The 13,836-nt window shown below is 37.9% G+C and overlaps 1 protein-coding gene across 27 annotated transcripts in view; it reads right to left on the reverse strand.

Annotated features, from left to right (window-relative positions):
* NRCAM (neuronal cell adhesion molecule) overlaps positions 1-13,836 on the reverse strand; it is a 146,526-nt gene that overhangs the window by 95,864 nt on the left and 36,826 nt on the right. For all 27 annotated transcript variants that reach the window (XM_058022611.1, XM_058022605.1, XM_058022608.1 and 24 more), the window contains exon 2: positions 5,601-5,677. The gene's annotated coding sequence lies outside the window, so the exon portion shown is untranslated. The remainder of the gene's footprint in view (positions 1-5,600; positions 5,678-13,836) is intronic.

Raw genomic sequence — 13,836 nt, forward strand, 5'->3', positions numbered from 1 at the left:
GAAATCATAAACAATTCCGATCCCAGAGAAGGCACTGGTATTTTTTCCCAGAGATTGATCAACAAAACATAGTACAGAATTTGAAGACTGCAGCAAAATCATGATTAAAGCCCATTCAGTGGAGCAGTTACTATTATTTTCAGCAGAAGATTACTTTCTATCCATTCTGTGCCTTCCCCTGGTGCTACTATATGGTTCTGATACAGGAGAACTGACTGACATAGAAATGTATTGGGAAATTAGGAGAAGGGAGAAATTAGTTGCAACACAATACTTGCCTGATTCATTCTATCTAAAGCACAGATCTAGATTTGCTAGCATATTACATTTTTAGAAATAAATCCACACATTCCACATACCTCTCCATGTACTACCAATCTGTAACACTGATAACATGAACATCTTGCTGCAGAGATGAACATGTAGTTAAATCAATAACACACAAATTAATTTGCTGTCTTAACACTTTTAGAATATTAATTCCTTGATAGAAATAGTACAAAATTAAAATTAAGATCTACATTCATTGAATACATTATCAGTATTCACATACCTTTAGACAAGATACAGTCCTGCTGCAAAACACTGGAAGAATATTCAGGTAATTAAAGGGTCATTTAGACTCTGCAAAACAACATCAGCCTTCGGCAAATGCTGAAGCCTTCCACATATTAAAATGCACAACATTTTCTGCCTTCATTACATCCATTACATTTTTCTGATGCATAAATCTGTCCAGATTATCCCATAATATTATGTATGCTGATTATGTTTTCTAACTCTTCTATAAATTTATGATAAAAACAAAAACCTGTGTCTTTTTTCCTTTATTATAGACAGTAATAAAAAATAGTGATTTAAACCAAACAATTATTTAAAAAACAATTTATCCCTCTCTATATTGAACTGTTACCCTTTGTCCTTTATGTTTTGCTGTAATCCCTTCCAGTGGTCTTTTCCTAAATGATTTTGTAAGCTCATCTTTTGCGTCATACAGTATCTGTGTCTAAATTGTGTCAGATTTATAAACCTTACTGTTTCAATACCTCTCCTCTATTTTCCCCTCCATGCTTCTTTATAAAACAAAGATACAACCAAGCTATTGAAGCATTAACTAAGCAAGAACTAGATGCAATCTAGAAGTTGTCCTATAATTAAAGCAGAATCAGCTACAGAGAGTACTATCAACTTGAGAAACTTGCAACTTGCTTTTGGTTCTCTTTCTAACCAGTGACACACTCAGAAAATGTTTGATTGTATATTTAGAAGCATGTAACAGACTTTATAACATTTAAATGCTTTTTGTTTTTTTTTTTGCTGCTGTTAGTGACCCAGAAAGTTTCAAACAAATAAAACTTGGTTTAATGTTTCTTTTATTTTCTTTACCATCCCTCCCCTTTTAACATTATGCTAAAAAAAGTTATAAAATATTTATTTATGGCATCAGTGGTTGCATGCACAGTTACCACAGGAACAGACTCAAATTTGCAGTGATGTAGGAGTATCACTTTTATCCCACAGAAGTCATCACCCAAAGTTCTTGAGCATGCACCAGTAGCTGAGAAACTCGGGAAACTCACAGCTTACACACTGTCCTTTTTTAATATATTGAAAAAAACACATAGCAAGACATCTAAATAAAGAACAAGTGCTTAAAGAGGTCCATTTAATCTATATGAAGTGAGAAAAAAAGCTGGGCAAAACCTAATGTTTTATATGAACACCAAAATTATCCTAGACATCATACACTTACTACATTTGGGCAGGCTTCAGTAGAACTAGAGTGGCTGTGATCCCTACATGAGTTACAGCTACTTCTGTTTAAACTCTTTTTAGCTGTACACACATTTATGACACATATCAGTTTAGTAACATAAATGAAAGCCTTGTGAGGTATTTTTTAACATTTATAAATTCCAAAAATCAAAATAGAAGAATTCTTTTGGTAGACCCTACCTTTTTCTAATCTGTTAAAAATGTCTCTGACTTCTAGGGATAATTTCTGAAATTTAAAATGCTTACATTTTGATTCTTGAATACAAACCTCCCTTCATCCTTTCTTTGCTGATGTTAGGAAACTACAGATTACTGAAATATGCTTCTCTTTTCCAGACAATTTCTCCTATCAAGTTTCTTAAATTTAACTAGATGATATGCCAGTCTTGTTAGCATGAGGGTGTTTTCCACAATAAAATTTTATGAGAAATAATGTAAACTTGAAAAATTGTACTTCTGTTATTATAAACAACTCCTCTGACTCCTACCAATAAAAGGCACCCTTTCTTAGTCTATTTTAAACAGCTGTGAGATGCCACGTCAAGCCTTTTCTTCTCTTTATTTTCCACTTCTGTCAGCAGGTATTTTTATTAGTAAGGACAGTGAGGAACATAAACAGTTGCTGTATAAACAGTGTTGACAGTAGCTACCTAGCTGACTTCACACCACTTAAGAGTATTTTCAAACTTGACAATATTTAAATAACTCTCTTCACACTTTTAAGTATACACCAGTGAAAAAGCATTACTTTAGAAATACACATTCAAGTCAGCCAAAGCAAAAGTGAGAATATTGTTTTAAACAAACCTTGAACTGGGGAAACAGTGATTTCCTGGAGCCACCCTGCCAGCAGCACCTGCTGGGACTGAGACACTCTGGGCAGAGCAAACCAGCTAATGGCAGGCTCTGAGTGACAGGAGAGCAGCAGATGTTGTTTATATTGACTTTTGCAAGGCTTTTGACGTGGTGTCCCATAAATTCCCCATAGACAACCTGATAAAGTACACACTACAGAAGAGGACAGTGGGATAGACTGAAATCTGGCTGAACTGCTGGGCACAAAGGGTTGTGATCAGCATGAAGTCTAGCTGGAGAAAAGTCTGCTGGTGTACTCCAGGGATCGGTACTAGGGCCAGTTCCATTTATCTGGCTCATTAATGACCTGGATGATGGGATACAGTGTGCTCTCAGCAAGTTTCCTGATGACACTGACTGGGAGGAACAGCTCACAGACCAGCTGGCTGCTCTCAGAGGGACCTTGAAAAGCTCAGCCATAAACCAGCAGGAATTTTATGATGTCCAACAAAGGGAAATACAAAGTCCTGCACCTAGGGGGAAATAACCCCAAGAAACAGAACAGGAAGAGGGATGAGCAGCTGGAAAAGGGCTTTGCAGAAAAACACCTGGGGGTCCTCATGGGCTCCAAGCAAGACCATAAGCCAGCAGGGTACCCTTGCAGCAGGGAAGGCCAAAAGCATCTTGTGCTGCATTAGGAAAAGATGTTGTCAGCAGGTCAGGATCAAGATCATTCTGCTCCACTCAGCACTGCTGAGATGTGCCTGAAGGGCTGTGTCCACTCATGGGCTGCCCAGTAAAAGCAAACATAAACATCCCAGAACGCAGTCCAGGGTAGGACTGCCAAGATGATTAAGGGATTGGAGCATCTGACATGGTGAGCCTGAAAGCACTGAGACTCCAGCCTGGAGAAGGCTGCAAGGGACCTTATCAACATGTATAAATACCTCAGGGGGACAGGGGTAAACAGCACTTCTCAGTGGTGCCCAGCAACAGGGTAAAAGGCAATAGACTAAAACTAAAACAGATGAAATTCCACCTAAACAAAATAAAGCCCTTTTCTACTCTATGGCTGTTCAACAGCTGTCCAAGCAGCAAGCTCCTTTACTTGATCAGGGTAGGTGTTGGACAAGACAACCTCCAGACACCCTCTCTAACCAGGTATCATATGGTTCTTTGTGGAAGAGACAAAAGGAAGGCAAACACATCTAAGTATTATAGACCATGGGCTTAATGTCAGTTGTTTTCTATGCACACACCAAGCCTTCAATAAGAAAAAACAGTTGTCTGTGTCTGACTTCATTATATGAAGGCAAGTTGTTTATTTCACTAAGGAAAAGCCTCACTGCGCAAATACAACAAAATAACTTCTTTTTCTCTCCCATTCTTTTTCTGATGCCCAAGTCCACAGGTCAAAACAGTATGAGAACCATCTAACATAGAGATTAAGGCAATGTATTTGTCATTACCAGTCAAATTATTCACCTTATTGTCTACTGAAATGTCCATTTGTATCAGCAAACTTCCATCACTGTAATGAATTTCTGTGTGTCTCCTCCAGCCAGTACTCAAGCAGTAAAGTTAGTTTAACCAAAGCAGAGCAATGGGAAATCATCCTTCTCCTTTGACAAAGCCTTTTCTCTCACATCAAAGTATTGACACTTTTGTTTCACTACTGCAGGAAAAATGAGAGGAACCAAGAGAACGTCACAGAGGAAAGCTAGAACATCTCATTCATGAAGAGCAGGCACCTGTGCACTGACCCAATTAGGCATTCAAACACTTGTCACTTTGGAGCTGGCTGGTTGTCACTCATCCAATTAGCCCCAGGGGATGCATTGTATGGTGGCATTCCCTGACAGGAGAACTGGAGCAATGGAGGCAATGAAGGCACAGTGATAGGGTGCCAGGATCCTGGTGAGAGAGAGCAGCCAGTAGCAAAGCCAAAGAACTTCAGAGCTTCCTAAACTTGTTTACCATCCAAAAAGCTTTTCAGAGTCCTCAATGGTCTTTTGGTCCTTTTTTTTTTTTTTTTTCAGAGCACTCTAGTTTAAAAACCTTACAGTAACCGTTCTCTTTATCCAATAAAGCATTTAACTCCTGAGTGACTAAGACAAGAACCATTTCAGAAGAGGTAAAAAACAAACAAGCAAAGTACCTTCATTGCAGAGAGACATGCTTCAAATGTTACTTTCAGTAACACTGCCAGGAAGTAATTCAGAAGTCAAAATGCTTCAGTGCCCATCTCCTCCCTTCTCTGTTTTAAACATATTACTGATGCTTTTAGGTGCTCTGTCTGCTTGACCACATAAATGAGGGATAAAATGCTTTACAATCATCCACAACTACATACTGTAAAAGATATAAAAGTCCTGTTCTACTGAACTACATACTGTACCACATTCAAGATCCCCAAATCAGATTTTTAGTTTACAGAAAATCAGACACTAAACCACAGAGGACTATTAGGCAGCTACTACTCACTTCAAGTAAAGCTATCTATCATAGGCTGAGAAAGCAGGGAAGAGTTCAAGGGGGACTGGGAAAAAGGTGTTACAACCTAAACCATTTGAGCAAAGATTTCAGAATGTTCCCATCACTGAATCTGTGATCTATGCTAGAAGAAAAAACTTCCAATTCTTTTGGTACAATATTTCATGGTCATTCTAAGTCTATTTTTCCTGACTCACTGTTTCACTACTTGACTTGCCATGACACCAGTAAAGAATATCAGAGATGATTAAGGCTACCTGCAATTATGTGAAACTGTGAAATATTTTTAGCTGCTTTTCTAGTTAACATATTTTGATATGCCCTTCAGCTGAAATCTGATATGAAATGAAAAAAAAAACAAACCTAACATAAATCACAGACTGTTAACTCAGACAAACATGAAAATGCAGGTAAATGCATAACATGTTATATAACTATCCTGGAAACCTAAGAGATAGAAAATCAATGCCAGTAGTTTAGGGCTTTTCCCCCACTTAGCATGGGAAAATAAAATTTAGAGGGAAAAATTATCTTACCTTTGTATAAATAACTTCTGAGAAAGTTGGTCTCTCTCTTTACTTTTCCTTCTTATCTCTTTATTTTACTGCCTTGCCTGAAAAAAATAACACACAACATGAAATATTTATAGAGGTAAATAATTACATTCACTCTTAAATCACAACAAATACTTCATATATGTCTTTATAAAGCTGCAATACTAAATTCAGTTAAGTCAAACGGAATTGTATTTTAGTAATAGCTAATTAATATATGTTGGGCCAAAGAAAAAACAAGAAGCAGTAGAAAGAAAAGCAGCTCCCTAGGTTTCAAAGTTTTGTTTTGTATTTAACTCTCCAAAACAGCCACTTAGATCAAACTAGAGCAACCATGGTTTATCCAGGTTCTCTGCACCATTGGTAAAAACCAGTCAGTGCTCCACAAAGCTTGGGCAAGATGATTAGGAAGCTCAACTGCTTCTTTCCAGTGTTCAGTAACCCACACACCCAGTAAGGCACACTGGGTGCCTCAGGAGTAAACACTTCAGTGCTCTTTGTGCTTTGGGTGCCCAGAATTCTGAAGACATGCACTGGAAGAGGGGGATGCAAAATGGAAATGTTTACTCACAAACAGCACTTGCCCATAAAGAGAGGGCTGGGAAGGGAAATTTTTAATTTATCTTAACTCCTACTTTCTAGGAGAACATCCTAAATTCCAGTGGATGGATGGGACTCACATCCCCTGCTCCCCTCCTCCCCCAATTTAAAAGCACAAAACAAAGAAAGAGAAGACAGCAGGAGAGGCTTGTTTTGAATTCAGCTGCTACCTTCTTCATTTATTGACAAGAACTCTGCAGTCAGTTCCTCTTATCTGTCACTTTTTGTTACTTTAACCTAACACATTTAATGTTTTGTTGAAAACAAGTTGCCTATCGTTCCATAGTAGTGCACATGAGGAGTCAAACTTTCAAGTAAGCAAGGTTCAAGAAGGACCAGGAATTTTAAAAGTGAGCTTCAAAAACTTTCTGAGGAGTCCCCTTATCATCTTTTAGCTTGCCACAATATGCTGTCCTTATTTCAGTGAACTGGTGATGAACTGCAGCAAACAGCAACAAATTAGCATCACTGCAGCACCTGTTATTTTGTGTTCTGCACATAAAAGCATATACATTTTATTTTCAGAAAGTAATTAAAGTTTCTTGTTTAGTCTTAACTGCAGATTGGTGCTGTTTTGTAAAGTAAACCAGAAGATTGCAACATCTCAGCTTACAATGCTGACACAGGAATATCAGTTTAGTTTCTCATCAAATTCATAATTCGGTCATACAATTTCTTTCCATATACTTTTAAAAGCCTGTTTATTGTTAGATTGGCCTGCCAGTTGGTCAAACCTTAACTGTTGACTAGAACTCCCTTGTAGCTATTTCTTTCAGTAACAACAAAACACTTCTCATAAATTGCTTTTTATCATGCTCTTCCAAAACAACTTGTTGCTCTCACATAATAAAACCTTGGAAACAATACATTATCTTTGTAACATCAGGAGTTTTGGCATACATACATAATTTATTTCACTGGGCTGGAATTCTCTTAGGAGATTCCCTTCATTGCCCTAATCTTTATTCAGGCACTCAAATCACTTCCAACCCCCTGCCTCTATACTCGGCTGGAAAAGCTGCCTGCAAACCAGCAGGACTTGGATGAGCCAAAGCCAGCAGAGAACTTGTGTGCAGCTCCAAACTGACCACAGCACAGCCTGACAGTGATCACAGAGCCCCCATGACACCAAGGTACCATTCAGGCTGCCTCCTGGCTGGCTCCAGTCCCCAACAAACTGTCTCCAAGACAAAAACTGAGCGTGCTTTAGGGAACCTTCCAGCCTGGAGAAACCTTCCAAACAACAGCATGGGTAAGGCTGCCTTAAGTTTTGATTCTCCACTCCTGACAGCCCTGCAATTCTCTCCTGCCAGGCACTGCATCCTCATTTGCAGCCTCTGCCTGCCTCCATGGGACCCACTGGAGCAGACACCAGGATTTAGTGTTAGCCTGTAACACCATGGCTTTGTTGGGCTGCAACACCGCTCCCACCATCCCAGGTACTCCAAACTAAAAGACACCAGCTGCTTATCAGGGCTGCAGGAACACCGCAGCACCCAGACCACACTCAGATTATGGCCAGCCTTCCTTTTTAAGAGACTCATTTTCTAAAGCATTAAAATGCAGATGTAGCCCAGCCCTTGCCAACCAGCCTACCTCAATGACAGGTTTTTGTCCCTGTCCTCTTGTTTTTGCCATTTAAGAACATCTGTAGCCACAAGGGCATTGCTTAAAAGTTAGGCATGTTCTGAAGCCCAGGGATGACTTGCATAAGATCTCATATACAGCAGAAAACCATAGCACTGTTGACACCATGGGTAATCTTTTCAAGACTTCTAAGATTCACTAATAGAAGGGGGAAAAATGAGTAGGAAACAAAAATCAAGGAGGAGGGTAAAAATGATGGTTCTAAAACAAGTTCATAGATTAGATGAAACATGTATTAAAATTTATGAGATATATTTCGGGTCTTATAAGTTGCTTCATCACTAGCATATTGTGGAAATGTAAAGCACACTTTTAAGTTTTCTGCACCTGACATTATGCTTACTGCATACTTATTTGTTCAGATATTAATGAAATAACTATAACTTACATAGTATTGTTGCTTTTCTTGTAAAAGTGTTGATAGACTGCATGGAAGCTAAATTTAGAAAAAGAAATAATACACAGATACCAATAGGCAACTATGCAAAAAAGTTCACATGTGAAAAATTCAAAATAAAAAACCCCCAATTTTTTATTATATAATCTGATTGACTAAATGGTTTTACATAAAATGTACTCAAAACTATCCTTTAACATGTCAAGACACTTTAATATTTTTAATGCAACCTTAGCTGCAGTGTGTCACTACTGCTTTTTTCTCATAAAATTAATAACATATCTATATACACATATATTTAATTCAATTTCTGTTTGCTCTACAAAACCGTGCAAAGTTCTTTAATATAAAATATTTGCTTTGTGATATTTAATGTGTTTAAGCACAGTTCTATGCAATCCAGTACTGCAGAGCTCCATTGTTCAGCCTTGTGTAATTTCTTCTTTCAGAGCTAAGGATTAATGAGGAGTTCTCAGAAAGGAGAAACCACCCTGGCTGGTTGATGAGGGCAGTGATCCATCTTGCTGTCATCTATCTTATTTCTGGGTGTGCCCAACCCCAGATGTTTCTGCCAAAGTAAAAATGGAAAAAAAGACACTCGAAATACTACAAAGGTAGATTTCTGGTTTTTTTCATTTCTGATACACACACCCTTATGAAGACACTTCCCAGAGTGGGTAGTCCAGCCTAGGTTATATTAGCATCCGTAAGTACAATGTCCAAATTTTACTCTTATTATACTAGTCAAAACAGAACAGATTTTATCTGATTTTTAATATGTTGCAAAGCCACGCCCTTCCTCCATGGATACAAATGATAACCTCATTCTGTCAATTCCTAGACTATTAATCAAAGTTGAATGTTTCAGTAAGTTACATAGCATAGGTTTGTTCTCCAGTTCAAAGTCATAACCTGAATTTTTTCATGATACTTCATTCCAATAAATCAAACTAACTAACACTAAGGTACATCAACCTCAACTATTTGGGTGAGTGGGAAGTACCAGCGTAGAGAAAGGAACTCGGCCATTACCTTGTGCATGTTGCTACACAGCTGTCATGGTCCTCTTCCTTTTATCTTGGTGGGTTACTTTTCCTTTTCTTCCTTTTAGTAAGAGGTAAGAATTTTTACCATGCTATCCTCCATGTTGCAAGCTTGACAAAACTCTGGTGCTGAGCCCTGCTGCTGCTGGCCTGTGGGCAGGGCACGCACAAGAGGGGCCCTTTCCAGCCGCCCGGCGCTTTGTCCTCGGCCCCCCGAGCTCCTGTGTCATCAGCACAGCTTTTGTGGCCATACAATAGGGGTTAAACATTTCCCTGTATTTACAGAAAAGCACAGCTAAATCTGCTTAGCCGCATGAACCTTTTAATAAAATTACGCTCACACTATTAGGGCATTTTTCCATTTGTTTTGGTTTTTATAATTTTTAGATTCTCTTAAAAAACCAAAGGAACATATTATATAGGGGTTTTTTACGTTTTTCGTATGTAGTGCACAGAAAATGCAATCAACATGAAGATTTTTCCCCAGATCTTACATCCACAATCTCCTTCCAAGCAGCTACCTGTGACTTGCCTATTTACCCAGAGATATAGTTTAATTTCTCCCTTACATTTATTCTCCTTGACGCCTTGCCACTGGGACAATCCCCCATCTCCAACAGGGTGTCTAAGAGACAGATCACTGCAAAAACTACAATCTGTACTCCGTGGTGAAATTCCAGTGTAAGAATGTAAAAATGTACTGAGAAATAAAGCAAAACATTTTAAAGAGTCAAATGTGCTTGCCCACATTCCTACAGACACTGATCTCATACGCCACATGAGCCTCTGGACCACCCTTCCTTTTCAAGGAACTACCTGGAAGTAACACTGGTATAGAAAACTAACATTTTCTTCAATTCCTAAACAAAGTTTTTAAACAGTTTCTTTCTAGTTTGTTCTGTTACAAATCCAGTTTTTTCCCTTTGCTTTTTTTTTTGGTTTTTTGTTCTCTCTTTTTTTTTTTTTTTTTTTGTTGGTTGGTTGGTTTGGTGTTTTTTCGCTTGTTTGATTGATTGATTTTCTTGTTTTGGTTAGGTTTTGTTTGTCTTTTTTCTTTTTTGTTTGTTTGAGAGGGTTGTTTGTTTGGGTTTTAAGTCCAGTTAAAACATTTCTGACTTTAAGGGTTTTGCATACTTTTATAGCTAGCAGGATGAATTCTGTCAGTCTCTATTAGCACCAAAACCAGTTCAGAACAATAACTCCATCTGGTCCTTTTGAAATCTATTCCAGTTTTAAGACCTCTTAGAACAATATTTTTCCTCACAAAAGCATGAGCTGGAATTAAGAATCTACTTTAAAGCAGATTGCCAGTGAGGTTCAATAATGACTGCATCCACCTGAACTCTTAAACTTGACAAAATAGAACCAGAGTACGCTAATTTGAGCTCTGACTTCACACATATGTCTTGATTCTAGAGCTGCTAACACTCAGCTGAGAAGGATAAAAAAATCAGAGGTTAATTACCATTACAGGTCATTAATTTTTTTACATGGAATTTTATCATCAAATAGTTCAGTGTTGATTAGGCAAAGCCTCTGCCATTCAGCTACTAATCTTTAACTGCACATTTACAGCTGTACATTCAAACAACAACAGCAGACAAGAAACTGTACATAAGAAGCTACTTACCGTGCCACAAGCATGGCACAGTATTCATCTATTTTTGCTTAGTAACATTTAATTCTTGGAAAAGCTCAATTCTCAAAAGAGTTATTTTCATGGTTTCAACCATTCCTTCCAAAATAAAGTCCCAGAAGAAAACTATTTGGGTAAAGCAGTAGCTTTAACTATTTGCTCTCCTCTGCCTTTGACAGCATATTATATCAAGAAATCAGCTCATATATAACGGGTTGACAGAGTTTTTGTGTTGAACTGTGTTTAAGCAGGAATTGTCCTCTGAATTTTAGAACTGAATGATGGAAGGGCAGGGCTTATTTTGTCATCTGATTGACCAAGCCTAATCAGAATTATTTCTGCACACTGCTTCACTACAGCTGCAGATCCATTAAACACTAAATGCTCCAGAGGCCCAGTCCCCTTCAGCTTCCCACTGCGACTCCCATCTTTCAGACAGTAGCTACTCTGTGGGCTACTCACAACATTCAAGAAATGGAGGTGTTATATTTAATGAACAGCTCAAAACCCATAGCAAAATCTGTCACTTGAATGCCAGGACAGCAGCTATCATAATAAAACAGGCTCTTTGTGGTGGAGACTAAAAAAGAAGCCTTTGATATGGGTCCCTTACTTTCCAATACATTTCTATTAGGAGAAGGTTTTCAGTCACAATAGCTTTTTTTCTTCAACAGAAATAACCATGTCTGCCTCTGGAAATGTTCACTGAGATAGGCACTTTTTATTGTAATCATAATATTACCCTTTAAAATCTTAGTGCCATTTCAGCCTCAGGAAGCTTTAAACTAACATAACCACTAGCAATGACTTAGTGCACATTTTGCTTATTAAGAAAACCATTTTTTGGCCTCTTGAACTTTTTAAGCAGAAAAAAACTCAGATATGCACATACAGCACACAATTCCTTACTTTGAGATCTGCTTGTTAGAAAATATAAAAATAAGATTCTAGGAAATATCTAGGAACTGTCGATACATCTAAGAAATTTTGCACAGATTTTTGGCTTTCCTTTCCAAATGTCCTCAACTCTTTCTAGACATATGATAATACTCAGGAAAAGACACGTATCACTTATGCTGAGGTCAAAGTCATATTCCCATCAAAATTTAGTTGGGCAATACTCATTTGAGACCTTCTGAAGAGCTAACCTCATGGTCCTGCTCAACCCCAGGGACAGGCTTTGGACTCTGGGAGGTTGGACTGGGCAAACACATATGGGATCTGTAACTCTAAAATGCAGCATAGCTCACAATTACCCAGGAATGGGGCAAAGGAAGACCCAAAACAAAAGCTGCTCCTGCAGTTAGGTTAGGGCAATGAAGAAGATCAGAGGCTCACAATCATACCATGATAATAAAATGGGCTGCTTCTTTTACCTGTTACTTTGCACACTGAATGTTTTTAAAGCTTCTGCATGCCTAACAATTACAACTGAAGTCATGTCAATAGTATAATTTTTAGAGTTCAGACTTCAGTATTGAAATGTACACCATTTATGTTCACATGACAAATAGTAAGATGGTATTTCAATTTGATGATTACACCAGGACCAGGATTAGGCATCCTGGATCATACTACTATTACTACTAATATTGTTTGTTTGAAAATCAAGAGGCAAAACATTAAGACTTAAAGAAATGCATAGTCTTGCTTTGTTCCTTGTACATGTTTTGATAGATTCATTCTCTCTTTGCCATGCTTTGCATACACAAACTTGATTTTTTTATTTTTAATTTTCCTTTACTTTACCAGCAAAGCTTTCAGCAATCATAACTTTGTGCACAAAAATTTTGAGTTTCTTTATGAAAGACACCTTTATGATTGTGGAGTCTGAAACTACTTTAAAATGGAGATGACATTCAAAAAGACAGTTTCACAGGGATAACAAGATTTGCAAGGTGATTATTCACCGTCACTTGCGTATCCTTATCCCAAAAATTCAACCTAAGTACTTGGGCTGGGAGGTGAATTTTAAGGAGTATCTAATAAGTCTAAGATATTACAAAGCAAAAATTGTGAAGAGCAGGATCCTCTAAGGATTATAGAATTTATTTATTTACTTGAAAACTTCATCATAACCACTTCTACTGGTTTTAAGTTGTCACCACTGGAATTTCATGGACATACTTGAATTAAATCCCTTGCTGTTTCAGCAATCATTTATTCATTTTGCTTTTTTTTCTCCTACAAACAACAGGAGGCTCTATACAAGAACACAGCCATTTACTTCTTACCAGTCACCAACACACTATGGTAGGGAAATCAGGTTAAGTAATTTTTAACTAGACCTGAGTAATTATTCTTTGTTCCAAAATAATTGTAGCCTATATGTCCCGATCACAATTTTTAGACTTTTGTATCCTTTCTACATTTTCCTGAAGTTCATGGTATCAGCCAAAGCAGACTATCTGCCAGCTACAGAAAATCCCTTCTCACACACTCTGGGGATGCAGACTCATGCAGGTTCCATTTCTCTTAATCCTTTACAGGCAGAGCCTTTGTTCACACACGTAAGGCACATAAGCTGTTTATCACACAGAGAAGTTGCCAAGGAGTGTGAGATTTCCCTGAAGTGATTCCAGCACAGCTGACTGAGAAGAGTCCTCTTCAAATAACTCAAGGTTCATTCACCTTATTGTTTTATCAGTACATCCTGTTAAGTATTGTACATGAGCTTTCTTTATGTTTTCACTTTACTTTTTAATGAGGAAGCACCATAATGAGATTCACAGCATTAACTTTAATTATACCAAGATTTTCTCTAGTACTGTTCTCCATCCCTTTTCTTAGTGGAACAAATGCTTTGCCCTTCCTCTTTGGGCACAATGAGCGCCCTTGACTACTGGATGCCTAAAGCCATGTAAATATAAAGAAACACAGTGTAAGTGTAGACAA

This window comes from Melospiza georgiana, chromosome 4 (genome assembly GCF_028018845.1).
Source record: "Melospiza georgiana isolate bMelGeo1 chromosome 4, bMelGeo1.pri, whole genome shotgun sequence".
Taxonomy (NCBI): domain Eukaryota; kingdom Metazoa; phylum Chordata; class Aves; order Passeriformes; family Passerellidae; genus Melospiza; species Melospiza georgiana.